Raw genomic sequence first — 15,342 nt, forward strand, 5'->3', positions numbered from 1 at the left:
TTGTGCAGGCTTGCACCGCCTGTAGGTATCTCAGCTCTGCCCAAGTGGCCGACCTGCACAAACTCCTCTTTCAGGCAGGAGGGCACTGGGGACGGTTGCAGGAGGATGTGGTGTGTGTGTGTGGTGGGCAGTTAATTTTTTTTCTTGTACTTCATACGCTAAAAGCACAATGTCTTACGAGTACACGCAATGGGTCTCAAGTGCAACATTTTCTACCCATTTTGGGGTCGACGGGTACACAGTTTTGAGTAGACATGGAAACAAAATTGTAAGGCAACTGGATTTCTGATGTGTTCCCTTTTTTGTTTTTCTAAGTATCGCGTTTGTAGCTTTACTACAGGATCTAGAATCACAGCAAGTCCAGTTTTTGTCAAGTATTGGTAACGTATCCATGCAAGATGGACTGTAACATTTTGATTTTGAACGAACTTATTTTTCCACCCTTAAAAAACGACAAGTAAATGCAAAGACAATCTGTACTGTACAAGAAGTGTTCTTTAATTTGAATGGATGTTTATTGAACCAGTTTTCAATGCGTGTACTCCTTTTCAGTTTTTGCTATCGTGAGAATTTTAAAATTGATAACCTGAAAGGTGAAGAGTCCTTAATGAGTTTCCAACTTTACGTGTACGTGTCTTTAAAATGGGGGGGGGCATGAGACAGCCAAAGAGCAGATTTTCTTCTTTTAAAATGAAGGGGGGAAAAAATGATTGTGTCGGCAGGACACGAAAATCGACGCGTTTCTTTTCAAACGCATTAAACGTGGAAGGCGGGCCGGTGCAGTGCAAACCGCGAACCCCACACGCCGGGAAAGGCACCAACCCCGCTGTTGTCCCCGATAATCGCGATACGTCAGCCTGAGAAACTTTTCCGAGATGCTGCATCCCCGTCTGAAGCCCAGGATCCGGCCAGAAATCGACACACACACAGGGAAAAAATCCTCCCACCTGTTTCCCTCCCACGTGTCTAGTAGTTTCCACTTGAGCAACAACAACAAACCCTTTTTTATCCCCCCCCCTGCCTCTGTCCTCCTCAACCCAGAACCTGGATATACCCCCCCCCCACCTCGGACCTTAAACAGAGACGGAAGAAAAAAGTGAGGAAGGAGGGAGAGAGAGAGAGTCAGACACACACACACAGGGAGAACGAAGGGGAAAAAAAGCTCAATCTCGCGATAGGGGCTGGCTAACGCGGCCGCCATATTGTGTGACAATATTTTGATTCGTATCGGTTGTTGGAAGAGAGAAAGGGGGGAGAGAAAAAAAAAGAGAGAGAGGAGCCCGGGGGGGGGGTCGTGAAAAAGGGAAGTTAGGAGGAAGAAGAAGAAGAAGAAGAAGGAGGAGGGAAAGGAGAAGAGGAGCCGTGGGGGGGACGAGTTGCCCGAGACGGTGATCGGCGGGGGGGGCTGCGGCGTGGTGTGTCCCCGCACCCTCCTACCCTCCAAGCCCAAGGCCAGGGTGCTGCTCCCTCCTCCCCGCTTGTCTGACAGCACCCCGGCCTGCGGAGACTCGGCGGCGGGGGTCTCGGGTGGCGAAGGTGGCCCGCGGAGCGGCGGCGGAGACGGTGAGGGAGCCGCCTGGGGCCTGGCGTGTCCGTGTGCTGGGAGTGCGGGAGGGGGAGATCGGTCAGCCTGGCTCTGCTGGTGAGTTTTATTTTCTGCCCGTCCGGTCCCGTCCCGTCCCGTCCGCCTGGCTGGCTGGCTGGCTGGCTGGCGAGCTCGGCGTTGGCCGCGGAGGTCCGTCAAAAACTTCAAAAAGAGGGAGCGGAACAACAACAACAAAAAAAAAAGAAAACCCAAACTTTTTAAGACTCGGCTTTTCCAGGCGTGTGGAGGGTTTTATTCCCTTTTCTCTTTTTTTTCCCACCCTCTTTTAAGTATTCCTAGGAATGCCGCAGTGGATTGGGTTACGCTACTGCAAGATTGACTTGACGCTGCTGTCAAGCGGTCGGTTTGTTATAGAAAGTTAAGTTTTTTTTTTGGGGGGGGGGGTGGGTGTTCGTGGCGTGTAAGGTTTGAAAGTGGCTAGTTATGCATATATTTTGGGGTTCCTACACACGCTAGGAAAGCCTCCCGGGAGCTTGAAAGCAACCCCGGAGCTTTGCCTGCACTTTCCGTGAAAACGGAAAGTCCGCAGGCGACTTGCCTGCTCTCCGCCAGCGGCGACCAGGCTGGGAGCTGCACACTTTTTTTTTATATATCCCTCTGGTTCCCTTTTGCTTGCGAGCTTCACACATGTTGCTGCCGGGGGGAAACCACCAGCTAGAAAGAGAGAGAGAGAGAGAAGGGAGACGGAGCTGGGAGGGAGGGAGCGAGCGAAGAAGAAGGGGAAAAAAACCAGCCTTCTCGTTTTCTGAACGGTGTTTCTGTGGTGCCACACGTTATGGGCGCTGAGCAGTCCTGTCAGGCATAGTTGAGGTTTCAGGGGTGTGTTTGACTGCGTTGTTAGTTAAGTGGGAAACGAGTCCGTGACCGTGCGCATCCCTCGAAGTGCAGGCCTCGTAACGAGAAGACCGGGGCGGTGTGGGACATCCCGTGTACCTAGCGGTGAATCTGGGTTGCACGAATATATTGCAAATGCAACCCCTCTCTTCCTCTTACTGGCAACGGCCCTGTGACATGGCTTGTCTCTGCCTCATCAGCAGCACGGTTAACTCTTGCACCTCTGGGTCAGCTTTTCTTTCTTTCGTTCACTTCAGCTAAGCCTCCGTGCTTGATCAGTAGACATTTAATGATCAGATACCCCCCCCCCCTCCACCCCCTGTTTCACCTGTGCAACCCTTGTTTTGTCACATCACAAAAAATGCAGTCTGGAAGTTAAGTGTGGAACTATTTCATTTCAGGAACTTGTGTATTTTGCAGATCTGCGTTTGGGTTCTGACAACACTGTCTGAGCACAGTAACCCGACTGACTGGCTTGCTTTTTCCTCTTGAGGTCCAGTTATGTTGAAACCCACCCTGCTGCAGACTCAGTATTTACAAGCCCGGCTCGTGTCGCTCTGCAGATATAGGCCACCTCAGCGCAAGATTGCCTCTTCACCGCCTGTGGTTAGCGAGCCGTTAGTGTTATCGTCGCACTTCCCTGTGCCTAGTGACAGTGCTCGATGAGCGTGCTGGCTGTTTGCTGAACGGGGCGGTGTATTCTGACCTCCTGGTTCGGCTTAAGTTTCGAAACGCTGCTCCGCCTGTGTTTTCTCAGGCTTGTCGTTGTGGACCGGCCTGATCCTAGAGGTACTTCGCGGGTCTCGGGAATCGGGGATCGCAGCCCGAAGCCCGAGCAGGGATGATTTTATTCCTGCCGCCCCGGCACGGTGGGCTTGAGGCTGTTTGTGAGTGTGCTGTATTTGACAATGTGTGATTTAGAGGTCGTGGCAGACCTAAGTCTAAACAGGTTTTGAGCATTCTCAGCAGTTTCTAGCAGAGGCTGTTACACGACTTATCGCTGTTATCTCTTGCCCTGGGAGTTTTCAGCCCCCTCCCCCGCTCCCCCAACCAGTAATTATCTGTGAAATGCACCTTTGGTCTCGGAGCGGGGGCACCTGGTGCATAACGTGTTGGGAAATAAAAGAATCCAAACCAGCACAGTGGGTATGTCCTTTCTTTCCATGCCTTCCTGGCGTCTTGGGTGTTGTCTTTCGAGTTCCCGATGTGACGTCCGTGGCGGGGTGCCGCCTGCAGAAAGACAGGCCCCGTGCCCTGTGCGCTGGCGGTGTGACCGCTGGGCAGCCGTGTTGGCGTCCGCAGTGGGACTGCAGTGGGAGTGGCCGGTGTGCTGTGTCTGTTGGTACGTATTGGGCCGGCGGTGTCCAGTCTGTGCTCTCGTGTGGGAAGTGAATCCCGGGTCCAGTCGCTGGCAGCCTGCGCCTGTCCTGACTTGCGGTCATGATTACACTTCGGAACCGCAGGCAGTCGGACGCGGCTGTAAAAAACCCGGTCCCGGTCCGGGGCAGCACGTGCACGTTCGGTCGTTTTGGCTAACTGCTCTTGCTCTTCTCTGAGGGGCATTATTAAAGGCTTTCTTCGTTTTCAGAAATCAAGCGACTTTCGGCAGCTTTCTTTTGTTGCTCTCCTGCTGTTCCAGTGAGCGTGCAGTGCGTGTTCCTGCTCTGTCAGTGGTGTGAGTTCATGTAGGGGAAAGAGGGATGTGAAATGGCTGATAAAAACAAAAACCTGCGTTTCCTAACCTTGAGGTAGTTGTGCCTCTGCCAGCAGCAAGATGATTAATCTATTCTGTGAGCGACCCGCCACAGTCGACTTAAAAATGTATCTCACTTAAAATGTATGTCATGTTGTAGACAGAAAGACAAGGGGGCATCAAGATGAACAAGTATGAAATTGTGATATTTTCTGCGAAGTTGGTCTTAGTATTTGTTTTCTTGAAGAAGGGGTTGTGAATCTACATTTTCTTTCACCTCCAGCTATCACTTCCTTTCAAATAGAGGTTTTTAAATGTCTGGTTGGAAGTTTGTCATTGGGCATGACTTTTTTTCCATTAGATGTGTTCACAGGGAGAATCATCAAATGTCTGTCTTCAGTGAGTTAAATCCTCCAGCCTATTTCAGAAATGGATCTGCCTTTTTGGAGGAAAAGGGTGAAAAGCAGTGCATCCTTCCCAGAGAAACTGCTAAAGACATTTTTTCTTTTCTCTGTCCTGAAAAGCTCAACTATTTCTTGAATTTATATGGCTGATTGTGTACCTGTGACAGGGTCCCTGATAACCTTTATAGCTGTTAGAAATTTCACAGTATATGTATTTTTCACTGCATAATATATGCTGTCTGAAAAATGAAACTGCATCGAACAACATTTTTTGAGGTATAAGATAGACAAGGATATAATTAATTCAGATGGGCAGCTGCATCAGCATGTGTAGTCTGCAAAGGAACTAGTTACAGGTTTATTCCCTGCTGAAAAGAGAAGAGAGAAAACACATTTCAGCTGTGAAGCCTTCTTCAGGTGTGAGCCTTTTTTTTTCTTTAGCTCACACCTGAAGAAGGCTTCCCAGCCAAAACGTTGTGTTTTCTCTCTTCTCTTTTCAGCAGGGAACAAACCTGTTACTTGTTCCTTTGCAGGATATAATTAAGTCTACAAGGAATGTAGCATTGGGTGAAGCTGAAGCAGTGTATATACACCTCCGCTGTCCAAGCATTGGTCCCTATAACATCGCACTGGGGGTGCAAACGCCAGCCACAGAGTCAGTCAGTTACATCTGCTGTGCTCATGTAACCCGTTGCTGACTGTTTGCAGAAGGAGGAGTACTGAGGCGCTAGGCAGTGTTCTGCCTGTTGAAGCTGCCGTCTGAAGGTGATGCCTCGAGACCCCTGATCTGTTTGTCCCGTGGCGGTACATGGGGTCATCCCGGGCGGGGCCCTGCACTGATGTTAGGATTGGCACCGTCGCGTCTCAGAAGTGCACTGATGCTGACATGTGTTAAGCGGTTTTCGACTGTATATATTGTTGACCCAAGGCATTGTGGTAATGTCAGGTTTATTGAAGGTAGCAGCGGCTCGTTAATCATTACAAACCCACTGATGGTTCGAAGTAAGGGCATTTTGATACTGTATCTTTATTGATATAATGTTCTGCATGAATAGCATGGTGTTATGAAATTACAATAATAAATTTTACAGGGCTGCTGTAAATAATGATAAAAAAATACAATGAATTCTTGGGAAGTGTGGAATCACTGAAATCTCTTTACACCCTGATATCTTTAGATGTTGTCCAAGCTTCTGTCCAAAAGAGGTATTTTCATGACAACTGTATGAATGAAATTTTACAGCTTTAGTCTTATAGGATAGAAAATAATTTTTTCCCTTCTTTATCCAACAATTTAATATCAATGCAGTAAGTTTGATAAGCTGTCTTTCTCTATTTTATTTACTTGTATTGTGTCCAATAAGTCTATAAGTGACCTGATGTTCTTTACTCTTTTCATGCCTGATAGTGTTTCCTGGTTGTCAAGGTGTTGTTAGGTGTGGTGCAGTACAGTGACCAGTGATGCCAGGCAGTTGTCAATTTTGGGTTTACTTTATTCCTTAAAGCCGAGAATCCAAGCATATATGCAACAAATGTGCATGTTTAACATTCAGTTTATAATTCTCGGGCATACAGTTATATGAATAGGTTGATGCACAGGATAGGCTTCTGAAGATCCCTTATTGGTAAGATTATAGGCAGAAAAAAGTTCTATTTAGATTTTTTTAGATATGCATTTGTGCTTACAGTTCTTCAGTGAGAGCACACGTGAGGTGCTAAGTCTTGGGTTTTTGAGGGCTTGGGCAAGATTGTTCAGGGAATGTGGTGCTCGCTACAGAATGAATGCCTTGGTATTGGGTGGGAATCACCCAGACGAGCTCCGTGCTGCCGCCTGTACAGTATCCTGAGCTGAGGTTTGTGTCTGGCTGGGCGTGGGCTCCCATTGGTTCCACTTGTGATCTCTGGTTGGCTCCTTAGCCACAGAGCCACTGAATTTATTGGCCATCTACAACTCCTTGCATTAGGAATTTGTCTTTTCACATACCCCAGCTTGCTCTCCATGAGACACACAGGCGGGGAGAGAGAAGCTGGGGGTCAGAGCGCAGGGTCAGCCATTTATACAGCACCCCTGGAGCAGCTGGGGTGAAGGGCCTTGCTCAGGGGCCCAACGGAGTAGGATTCCTCTGCTGGCTGCGGGATTCGAACCGACAAGCTTCCAGCCACAGGCGCAGATCCTTAGCCGCAGTGCCACTGGTCCGCCCTGAAGCAGTGTGTAGCGGTCCATGTTGCATGAGAATAATTTCTTTCTATAGAGTGGTTTTTAATCCATGTTGGACTTCCCACCATCATGTGTGACGTGGAGCTCCAAAAGATGTCTGTTTTGGACTTAAGCTGGGAGTATAGACCTCGAAACAGATGCTTAAATGATGAATCCATTTAATCCAAATCACCCTCATGTATTGTTGAAAACCTGAGCATTTTTCAAATCCCACAACCATAAGCAGTGGAGAATGAGGATGTGTGATTTTTTTAAATAGACTAAGATCCATATTGGTTGTATGCATGAAGTGTTTCACAGCTTAGATTCACAGTTGAGGAAGGCAGTATTTCTACTGAAGGTAGCTCAATGAGGTATATGTGTTAACCAGGTTCTAAAGAGAGCAAGGGGCCAGGTTATTCAAGGCCTTGTAGGTCAGAAGAATATAAGGAGGAGACCCTTTATCCAGTTTAGGGTTGCAGGGGAGCCTATCTCAGCAAGGATGCCAGTCCATCACAAGGCACACAGACACACAAACTCACATTGGGGCCAGTTCTTCCAGAAGCCATTTTACCTACCAGTATGTCTTTGGACTGGGGGAGGACTTTGAAGCACCCAGAGGGAAACCCAGGGAGAACATACGAACTCCACATAGATAGCATCCAAGAATCTCCTTCAGCTGTTCTTTGAAGGAAATCACGGTAACTGGTTCAACAGCATGGTTCCAGTGCATGTAAAGTGTCTCCAGTTCTCAGTTTTAATTCAATCCTTGTAGAGTCTACTTGTCAGAGTTTCAGCAGAGTCGGTTTTAACCTATTTTTTAATATTCTGAATCTTTAGCAACTTTACTAGTTGTAACTATGAGTAATATGTTAAGGGGGACCTCGATTTGGTTCACATTGGATTAGCTGAGTTTCTGCCACATACTGCAACAGTCCAGTCTGAAAAAACTCAAAATGAGCTTCTAGGCATCAAAGGACAGGAGGGATCAAAGTCAGGCAATGCTGAGCCTGAGTTAAATGACAAACAGTAAACAAAATGGCTTATTTGGCAAAATAGACCATTGTTACTTGGTTTATTTGGAAACTCCAAAATGCATTGCACAGCAACGTAATAATATGCTCTGTTAAGGCTGCTGTATCAACATGGCGTTGTGGAATTAAGATGTTTCTGGTGCAAGGCAGGATGGAAGAGAGTAGAGGTTGAGAGTGCAATGAAAGTTGAACTATTAAAGCTCAGAAGCCTGCTTAAGATCCCAATTTTTCAAGAATTAAACACTTGTTTTTGTCCTGATTACAGGGTGGGATTTAAACCGAAAATCCTCTGTTTTGTTTTTAACAGTTTTGAACCCTGCCGATGTCTTTGTGGCTAGGCAACATTGCACAACATACTGCTAAAGTTGCTAAACCCGTTTTAGGCAAAACCCAGTGCTGCTAGTGCATTCCTTTTCCGAAGCATGAAACTGAAGTGTCTGTCTGAAACGTGCTGGTTTGAAAGGCAGCGCGATGATAATGAGGAGACGAGCTACGTGTCTGGCTGAAGCGCAGAAAGTATCTTATTTTTTGTGGTAAAACCTTAATCTGCACAGTGATGAAGATTGGAATATTATTTTTTGTGTGTATTCTGAAATTCCTCCTTTGCCAGTCTTTTGTAAGTCCTTCAGGTTGGTCTTTGTTTTATTTCTGCATTTGTGGAGGGGTGTAAGAATGTCTAAATGACATTTAACTAGTTTTGGGTGTTTAAATGTTCTGTTTCACAGTCTGGAATTAAAGAACACAGAGGTGAAAAATTTGCAAGAGTCCCACAGAAATGAGTAGCTTTAACCACAATTATAATGCTTTTTTTCTGGTGGTTTAGAAGTTTGCTTTATGGGGGATATCGATCCTAATGGTGGTGCCACTTAAAGGATGCGGTGCCAGTCTTGAGTCTTGTACTGTATCATAGTGTTGTTTACTTGTCGATATCGTGTGGGACTTGAGGAACAGCAATGCTAGTTTTATATTTGCAGGTATGTGCAGCGTCGTATTCTGTGATTCAGAAAGAGGTAACCAAACTCTTGGTGAGGTGAAGCAACCCTATAGCACTGTAAACAAGCAGGCTTGTGAATACATCTTTTAATCCGGTAGAAATACTGCTCTCGGCTTTGAGACGGTTTTGCCGACAAATACTACTACAAATACTTGCATGCGGATCGTGTTGGAACATTTCTGCAGGGAAATGTCTGCTGCGCAACTTGTACTTATTCGCTCGTTCAGCGTGTTACTTTACGGTGACTAGTGAGCAGGAAGGGCCGCATCACGTCGCAATTCATGTGAACTTGTGCTGGTGGCGAGACCAGCACTTTGCAACAACATGGCAAGTACACGTTCACAGAAGTTCACGAATTGGTAAAATTGTGCGATACAATCAGTTAATTAATTTCGTTACCAAGATTTTGGGAAATTGGGATGCGTTGAACCAGCTTCTTGCTTTGAAAGGTATTTGCAATCCACACTTCCTTTTTCCCTTTATAGGTAAGCTGGGTTAGAGGGTTGTAGGGACTTAGGGCGAACTGTCTAAAGTTTTTTTTTAAATATCATGGCATGTTTTGGCCTGTGCTTACGGTCATTATGATGTTGTTACCCCTGTCCAATCTGTATGTTATGCATTTATTTATATATACACACACCACATCCACTTGTAAAACTGTTTTGCTTGGTTTATGAAGAGCCCTAACAAAGGTAGGCAGTGGTTAGTGTCCTGCTCGACTGGTCTAGGTCTTTAATCCGAGGATTAGTAGCTGGGCCATCCTGCTGCTCATCCCTGTGCGGACCACGCTGCCGCCGCCCCCGAGTGTGGTCTTCACAGGCCTTGCTGGGCTGAGCGTGGTCTCTTCTCTGTGCATCAGTTTCTCCAAAGATTTCTAGTCAGACCCGCTTCGTGTTCTGCAGTAAATTTGCTTCCTGTTACGGTAGATCAAAAGATGTAGACCGCCGTTGAATTATGCAGGTACGAGAAATAAAAGTAAAATAAATAATTCACCTACCAAATACCGGAAAGGGTGCTTTGCTGTGCAGACAAAATAAAATGGTAAAAGCTGAAAGGGTAAACAGATTGTATTGGTAGGCATATCTTTTTAAACTCTTTGCCCTCCTACCATGTGGGAGAAGATATCGCAGTGTACAGGCCAGCTCAACCAGACTCTGGAACAGCTTCTTCCCACAGGCTGTCAGGCTCCTCAACACCCTGGAATCTACTTGCGCCCACCCCAATTCCAGAAACAGGGTTTAAAACCCCCAGTGTGTTGTGCCTATTGTATTATGTATTTGCCTTGTAATTTGCACTTAGCACTATGTGTATCCTGCCTGTCCTGTCTGTATTTGCACCGTGGACCAGGAGGAACGATATTTCGTTCCACTGTATACTTGTATATGGCTGGAATGACAGATAAACGTGAGCTTGAACTTGAATAAGTGCAATAAATTTGCAGCTCTCCAGGTGAAGAGCATTAGTGCAGGGTAGGTTAGTGAAACTCAGTCATGCTGTGAGCAGTTCTGATTCCTCTGAAGAATGAATGAGCTCTGGAAGTGCGAGAAACTGGCAGGAGAGGAGGTTCAGGACGCTTTTTCATTTTTAGAGCCAGTTGATGTGTTGGGTCATCAAGCAGTCAAGGTGTTTAACATAAATAATGATCATTTCTCCTTTTTATGACAACTTTTAGTTCGTTTCCTGGGAATTATAGAAGCAGGTGGTTATACCATCTAGTGGTCTTTTCCGGTTGTTTGATAACGGTGGCATAGCGATTTAAAGGAAGAATACGTCACTAGCCATCAAAAGTAAAATCATGTTTTTCAAACATCCACTCGAGAACCACTGAAACAGAAAAGTGGATTAAAAAAAACTTGCAGCCCTTAAAACGCAGTGGTTTTTAATTTTTGCTCCAGCTGTAAAATATGATACTAGCAAAGCTATCAATTTAAGGAAAACAGAATAGGATCTTAGTTGGGCTCCCCTGCCTGTGTCGTTGAAATTAATTCAAAACAGCGTGGCTTGTGGAATAGCCAAGGGATAATTGAAGAGGCCAGGGGGAAGCAAAGGTCTTCAAAGACACCAGCACAGTTTGTTTTTCAGACTTTGTGCGCCTTTTCTATATTTGACAATTGGATCGCGAGAACAGCATGCATGCAGGTTTCGCAGGAAGCAGACATCCTTTTTAACTTTTTTTTTTCCTCCCGCTGTAAAGGACAGCACGTCTGTTGAGGCTTAGAGGAATGTCTTAAATTGAATTTATAGTACAGGACCTAACACATTAGCTGCACATTCTTCAGCTTGAAAGGAATTACAGGAGAAGTCACTTGTAAGTAAGAAGAGCAGTCCAGGCGCAGTGGGAGGTATGAGGGAGCTGTCTAGCATCAGAGTAGCACAGCAAAGAAGCTCAAGGCATAGGAGTGGGGATGTCGGACCTGCTCTAGTAATACACTTTTATGAGTTGCTAGAAGGAATGGTGTATTTTTTTATGTCCCTTCCTTCTTTCCCCGTCACTTGTCCTTCCCAGTTTGCCAAAGTCCAGATCCACCCCTCTTGTGAGGGCCGACAGGGATTTGAAGGCTGATGCAGGTCGGAACTCACTGCGGAGCTGAGTTTTTATCTCGGTCCCTTCTGAGCTGGCTTCTCTATGCACGTGTTCAATAGGTGGTCTTTGGCGGGCTCTGACCTTGCAGAAACCAGCTGTAGTAGAGTGGATCTGACAGCTGGAGTGTGCCATCGATGAAGCTTCGGGCAGTAACAACCCAGTGGTAATAGACATCTTTGGTTTGTTGCTGGATTGATTAGTAAGATTAGGTTTGCCCATCTATGTTTAATTGACTTAAAACTATTAATGATATCAGTGTTCACCCTTTAAAAACAAATACTAGTTTCAGTAGTTTTGCATTTTTAGACATTTCCTTCATTGTCATTTTAATCTTGCTTTGTGTGGGTACCGTGGAACTCCATAAATAAAGAAAATAAAGATAACTCCAAAATAAAGAAGAAAGAGCTTAAACATTGTTTGGGCTTCTTTTGGAGGAGGGAGATTTTGTTGTGAGTTCACAAGGTCTGTGAGCTGTAATAATTAGGGGGTGAAATCTTGTTTATAAAGCTACAATATTGTTTTCTGTCAATTTTGGTATATAATATAGTGTAAAAATGAGCAATGGAGCTTTTAAGCAGTGGTAGTGTTCACTATTTCTGTTCTCTGGAGGGAAAAAAAGGTTTCTTGACATTTTCCGAGTGCGGGGGAACTGCTGAGCTTTGTCACTGCACACCTTGCAGGATATAAAAGTCTCTCGGCAGGGATGGGGTGCAGGTGTGCCGGTTTCCCCACTCCCTGGGGTTTTGAACTGTTTGAGCCGTTGACTGTTTGCCAGGTGAGTGAGTTTGTTTCAGTATCTGCATTTGGTTCTTCTACACAGTTCTTGAGTTTGAGTTTGTTTAAATTGGATGCCGGTGAGACCTTCATTGATTATGCCTGATGAGCTTTGACTTCAAGCTTAATTTTCTGCAATTGGTCACTTATTGATTGATATGGCGGCCCTTTCACATGTTGCTGGGCGATAATTCCATAATGATAATTATCGCGATATAATTTTAACAAAAGTTCGATAAATGTTCGATATATATGTTTATGCTTTGCGCATGATATGTGCATGCGCACAAAATACTGCGCGAGTGCGCGTGCGTGTCGCAGACCGGGCAGCTAACGTGGTGGTGTTGACCCACACGGTGGTGGCTGACAGGATTGTAGTTAGAGTGGAGGAATGAGCGACACTGAAGCAACTGTAGTGCTGCCAACGACCAGCTCGAAGGACGATGACATCGTCTACAGAAAAGGTCATTCAGCTTTATCACACTGCTGTATTTAATTTTTCTATTAAGATATTTATTTTGTAAATTTTACTCATGCATATTTTGACATAAAAAAGACTTGAATACTCTCTACCTCAGTTTTGTTTAATGTGTCTGCTGTTTGGCAAGTGTTTGTTGTGTTCTTAAAAAAGTTGTTTAATTTGCCAATTAACTGTCTGGTTTCTTCAACTTTCACTCAGGAGAAAAAATCTGCCTTTAAACTTGAAAGAAATAATGATTTGACATTTATCGTGATAATTATCGATATCGACTGATAGGAACATTTTTATTGTGATAATGTTTTTGGCCATATCACCCAGCCCTACTTTCACATCAGCAATGGCAAACTCCACTGATCCGCAGCTGGTGCTGTGTAATTTTTAAAGTACAGCTGCTATCTTTGAATTACTATTAATTTTAAACCTAGATTGGGTTTCCGGCCATTTAAAAGTGGAGTTTTGTAGTGGCCGACGAATCTCGAGTGTCTTTGGATGAACCCAGGCAGAAGCAGATGTATGAATGATGTTCTCGTCGGGCAGCAACGTTGGGATACAGTGCATGGACTTCATTGTTGTTTCAAGAGGCTTGGCAATCTAAACCAAACCTTTCCCTTGTGTTTAAAAGCTGCGGGCATGGGTAGGGTTTGTGACCTGTTTATCACAAATGTTGTGATCTCGGCTCCCAGAGAGCCCATTGATAGAAGGTGACAGTTATCTAAAGGAAAAATACATTCAGAAGAAATCTGTATATATACTGATGGGGGAAAAAGAGAAACACAACACCTCCTCCTCTACACTCTGGCCCTCCCGTCTGCGTGGAACAGGCTGAAGAGTGACTCATCTGTGAAGAGGACCTGATGCCACTGCTGACGAGTCCATCGGCGCCTCTGTCTGGCCCAAGCCAGTCGGGTGTGAGCAGAGGGCCTCTGTCAGGTCGCCTTGCCCTATGGCCAGCAGCATGGAGCCTCACTGTCCTGTCACTGGGGCGGGCATTGTGTCTGCCGGCAGGTTCAGCAGCAGTACGGGTGGCAGATCTGAAACGATCTCTCAGATGGACCAGTCTGATGTGTCGGTCCTGCTCTGGTGTGGTCACTTGAGGGCGACCGGATCTTGGACGGTCATCTGTCCTGCTGGTCTGCTGAAACCTTCTCTGCAGTCGGGACACAGTGGAGTGGCTTACTCCATAGTGTCTGGCAGTGCTGGCACATGACATGCCTGCCTGCAGCATGCCAATGGCCCTCTCCCTTGCTTCTGGTGACATTCGAGGCACAGAAAACTGACCAAGTGTGGCCTTTCTCTTGGAGTGACCTAGGCTTTGAATTAAGGCCTTTTTAAAGGTAACCTGATCAGGCATTGTTCCACCTGGACCTTGTTGGGTAAAAGTGCACCTAACGAGCTTTCGTGTGATTGGCAAGTTGCAATGCCTCACTGCACAAGCTGTATTGCTGGTCAGGGGGCTTAAAACAAATTGACAACTTTTTGTGAAAGTACATAATCTATAACTATAGTATTCTCATTCCAGAAAATGTTGCGTTTCTTTTTTCCATCAGTATATATTGTATTTTTACATGGACAATTTTAGCTGCTTTTATTGTTCAGATGCTTATGTTTGCCTAGTCCTAAAAAAGATGATTACATATCATTACAGCACTGCAAAGGTGGTAATACTGTGTTGTCTTTCTTCACAGATGATCTTGAATAAAGATCATCTGCATAAATTAGGCTTGCCCAGCCCATCTGAGTCAGCTTTTAGTAGTTATCTCTTTCTGCTTCTGCAGTAACATTAAACATATTTTTGAGGACTTTTTTTTATCTAAAAAAGATGAATGGTTGTTACTTTTGTTGATAAACTTCAAACTCGACCTTGGTGATGGCAAAATCTTTGTGAAGGGATTGTGCTTGTACACACAGCTGTGTGCTACTGTGCACATACTGTAAATTGTGACTCATTGGGGACTCTGGCAGATTCCTATGTATAATGCTTTTTGCTTCCACAAATTTTTGGAATAGCCTTTTAGTTACTGTCTGTATTAAGCTTCACGGTCTGTACACGTGTTGGAATGATATGCGATCCCCTTCTCTTCCACAGCTCAAACAGGATCACTCTGGGGCCAGGTCAGTCTCGGCAGGCCTGTTTTCGTCACTGAGCAAGGATATGAGCGTTATCAAAGTGTTTACAGGCTTTGATGTGTATTGCTTTGGGAAGGATAACATGAAAAAATCGAAAACGTTTGATTAAGCTAGTTTCAGTTTTTCCGCTAATAGTTTTAGAACGGTTCCTCGTTTCGCAATCTGTGCTTCTGGAATTGTTTATGCACAGCCATTTCCAGTTGTTTATGTTTTTAAGGGTAAAAGCACAGTTAATTGAGGGAGGATACTTTTAAACATTAAAGAAGAACTACTTGGAGTAGCAGGCTCCAGTTCTTCTTTGAGCAAAATTCAAAATAAACCAGCAGTGATCATAAAATGAGAGTTTTGAAAAACCTGAAAACAAAAGAATGTGAAAACATGGTCAGGTTTCTACTATGGGGAAGAGCCAGAGTTACTGTTTAAATGTTTAGATAAATAGCTACTTTTTTTCTCAGTCTTCATTACTGGAGGTTTAGAGCTTATCAGACATACCAGCATTCTCTTACTTGACAGCAGTAGCCTTTCTATTAGGTGGGTAAGTCACATGTATTATAAATGAAGTTCTGAAATTATACAACTGCGTTTCACGTTGCAGAGAAGCACAAGACATCAGT

At 45.1% G+C, this 15,342-nt stretch overlaps 1 protein-coding gene across 3 annotated transcripts in view; it reads left to right on the top strand.

Annotated features, from left to right (window-relative positions):
- The first annotated feature begins 1,287 nt into the window (after positions 1-1,287).
- Positions 1,288-15,342, top strand: part of tab2 (TGF-beta activated kinase 1 (MAP3K7) binding protein 2) — a 58,722-nt gene continuing 44,667 nt past the window's right edge. The window contains exon 1 of one of the 3 annotated variants that reach the window (XM_088908799.1): positions 1,288-1,642. The gene's annotated coding sequence lies outside the window, so the exon portion shown is untranslated. The remainder of the gene's footprint in view (positions 1,643-15,342) is intronic. The other 2 variants (XM_088908801.1, XM_088908802.1) reach the window with 2 other exon arrangements.

Source organism: Atractosteus spatula, chromosome 2, assembly GCF_055471065.1.
Source record: "Atractosteus spatula isolate fAtrSpa1 chromosome 2, fAtrSpa1.hap1, whole genome shotgun sequence".
NCBI lineage: Eukaryota > Metazoa > Chordata > Actinopteri > Semionotiformes > Lepisosteidae > Atractosteus > Atractosteus spatula.